Below are 3,688 nucleotides of genomic sequence, written 5' to 3' on the forward strand. Positions count from 1 at the left end.
ATCACAAAGCCTTCTTTGGTTTTTTTGAAATGCAAGCACATTTGAAATGATACCACTCTAAACAGCTTTCACATTCAATGCTTTCACTGGAAGCTGTATTTAAAATGCAAATTGGACAACTCCATATCACTAGTTGTTTTTGTGTCATTAAGAAATGCAGAAGGAAGATTGCCAGGCTTTAATTGTTAATCACCAACATCTGCTTGCATTGCATGAGTAACATTTCAACTTTTCCCTTTATGAGAAAACCACCCAATAGAAGTAGATAGCAACAGATTGCAAATGTTTACAAAATAATATATCATTTAATTGTGTATAAATTTTTTTAGAATTTTCATTATTTAATTCATAAAAACTAACAATTTATTTCTCCTGTTACACTTTTATCAATATAATCCCTCCCTCGCGACTTAATCTTTGGAGGAAACTTTAGATCTTTTATGTTGATAGAATGAATATTCAAAGAATCCTTTTTGCTTGCCTAAACAATTTATTTATTTTTTAAATTTTCATGCTTTGAATTTTTTAAAGCTAAGTTTAATTATTCTTTATAATGATATACAAATACATATTCAAATGAAATGGAACGGTGTGCATCAGATTGGTACAAATTTTTATAAGTATCAAGAATCGTTCGAGCTTATTTAAAAAGTAAATAATAGTAATTTTTTTGATTCCTTTAGAATTGATGGAATTGGAATCATACCACCTCTAACTTTAACCTTTTCTTTTTTTAAATCTCAAGACTAAAATAAAAGTTTTTCAAAACTAAATGAAAATTAATTCAATACCTATACTGCATCACAAGTTTTCAGATTTTCTCTAACTATTGCATTAGATATTTTTAGGAGTGGAGCTTTCATAAAGAGCCAAGCTTTGAACAATAGTTAACTCAATTCTATCATTGTTCAAATAAAGATCAGGTAAAGAGCAAATCATTTGTTCATGCAAGTGTAATTTATACTCAAATTCAATGGAACTATTTGATAAATAATCTGTTTTTGTAAGAGACTGGGGTATTGAAATCTTTGAAAGACAGCTATTAACAAGTTGATTGGACAAGTCAGTTGATTTTGAGTCATTTAAAATAAGGGAATTACAAACACCCATACGTTATATGTATATGTCATATACACCCATATGGTTTATTTTTATTTGATTAAAGATTTCATTAGATTTGAAGTCCACATCAATACTATTTGGTGAGTTTTTAGAAAAGTTTTTATACGATCACATAATATCTCTTTACCAATATCATCACATAATATCTCCTTATCTATTTCAGCAGGTTGATTCAAATTAGTTTCTATTAAAAAATCCACAGGTGATTTTAGAATTAACGCATATATGTTTTTAGTTTCCTCCCAAACTTTAGCTAAATTTTGAAGAACATTTAACCTGATTTCAATTTCATTATTGCTACTTTCTGAGACTAGCTGGGCTAAACGCTGCAAAAGACGATATGCTTTTTTAAATTTTTCAGATTGTGTCAATGGTCTTTCCTTAACAACACCTAATCCCAGATGACTAAGGTTTTCATTTTAATGTTGGAAAAGTTTATGGTTTTCAATAGCACGAGCCTTAAGCCATCTCACACCAATGCCATCATATGAAAATAGTGGCAAATGTTTCACTTGCTTTGCAACAAATCATATGTTTACATGGTAATGCCTTTGATTTAAAAAATATGCATTGACACCTATGCTTGCTTATCAACACCTGATATTTCTAAGGTTGACCTAATATTTCTAAGGTTGGATGTTCATTCTCTTCAACAGGGTTTGAACCTAGTACTTCTTCGAATTGACTTGCTACAAAGGTTTGTGCATAAGTTGTTAATATTTGAGAAAGTTCTTTAGAACATCATTTTGTAAAACAGCATGCACAGAGATACGCTCACCAGCAGTGATATATGTATGATCCCTTTCTTTTCGCATGCGGGTTTAGTAAATTTAGGACAGCTTTAATTCTTTGGTTCACAGACTCTAATCTATTTGTAGTTCGCTGTCCAAAAGTTAAATTCTGCTGTTGCCAACAATACACCCATTCTATTACGCAATTGTTCCAGTTATTTTCAAAATAACAAACTACACTCTGTGGCATCTTGGCTATAAAATCACGTCTCTGTTTTTCAAAGTCTATTTCCGATGAGACATAAGCCATTTTTTGAAGGGATTTTAATGCTGGCTTTTTGAAATTCCAATTTTCAAAACAGTAACTTCTCGACTTATTGCTCGCAGAACATGAAATAAGCATAGTAATAAAACTGTATTTTGAAAAGTTGTTCTAATGGAGTCTCTTTCTGCCATGACTTTATCTGTGAAAATAGTGACAGTTTCAGTCCATTTTTCATTTCTAGGTTTAAATGTTTCTAGCACTTCACTGAGTGTGATTAAATCCTCTGATGCAGTTTCAAAAATTGTTACTATTTCACTTTCTCCATTTGGTCCTTCAGCTAGCATAATATATAATGGGATGCGTAAATTTGTTAATTCGTAAGTTGTATGTATACATATACATACATACATACATACATACATACATACATACATACATACATACATACATACATACATACATACATACATACATACATACATACATACATACATACATACATACATACATACATACATACATACATACATACATACATATATATATATATATATATATATATATATATATATATATATATATATATATATATATATATATATATATATATATATATATATATATATATGACCAACCCTCGGAATTAGGGTCGGCATTCGGCAATGATGACCTGAAAGTGTTTGAGGTCAGCAAAAAAATTGCCAACCTCTTTTCTATGTTTTATGGTCGCACCTTTGTATCAAACAATTTTTGCCGACCTCAAAATGATTGAGGTCGGTAAATTTTTGCCAACCTCATTTTTCCTATTTCCAAAAAATGCATTACAGATTGCAAATTTACTGAATTTTTTTATTACCTACATACCATTATATATATATAATTTACAGTTATAATTAGGATTATAACTGTAAAAGTGAGTCTGAAATCCTAATTCAATTAGGATTTCAGACTCACTTTGCCCATATTTTAATAAACGTCACCTGTTTCATTTTGAACATGCTCATGAATAAGCCATTTATTGCCATGTATCTTTAACATTAGTTTTCACATCTTTCTCTTGATCCTCTTTTGGTTTCCTAACTTTTGGAAGTCTTTCAATTATTTTCAAGGTAATAAATAATTTGAAAAAATTAATAATTTAGAATATTTTTTTTAATTTGTCTCAATTTTAGGTCAATATAGACAAAGTTAAAACAAAGTATTATCTTCAACGGAAAACAACAGTTTAAATGAATAATTAATTTGCATGCGCATTCAAATAGAATATCATTTACAATTGTATTATTTTTACTTTTTCTTTTATTTGATAGTAATATAGAACTCAAGAAAATTCATGACATAACTATAACAACTAACTTTAAATACGACAATAAGTCATAATGAAAAACAATTTTATATTAGAACTTGAGTGGAAAACGTTATTTATTCAACTGCCTATTTACTTAGTTAAAAAAACAAAACAATGACTAAACCAAATCCTAGAAACAAAAACATTTTTTTATTATATATTTTAAAATAATCAAACACAAATTGAGTCAATGTAAGGGGTGTAAGTTTAAGTTTATTAATT

The 3,688-nt window shown here is 28.6% G+C and overlaps 1 protein-coding gene across 1 annotated transcript in view; it reads right to left on the bottom strand.

Moving 5' to 3' along the window:
• The window catches only part of LOC136076778 (uncharacterized), a 159,456-nt gene extending 155,973 nt beyond the window's left edge, over positions 1-3,483 (bottom strand). The window contains exon 1 of the mRNA XM_065790229.1: positions 3,099-3,483. The gene's annotated coding sequence lies outside the window, so the exon portion shown is untranslated. The remainder of the gene's footprint in view (positions 1-3,098) is intronic.
• Between the last annotated feature and the right edge of the window lie 205 nt (positions 3,484-3,688).

Source organism: Hydra vulgaris, chromosome 02 (assembly GCF_038396675.1).
Source record: "Hydra vulgaris chromosome 02, alternate assembly HydraT2T_AEP".
NCBI classification, from domain to species: domain Eukaryota; kingdom Metazoa; phylum Cnidaria; class Hydrozoa; order Anthoathecata; family Hydridae; genus Hydra; species Hydra vulgaris.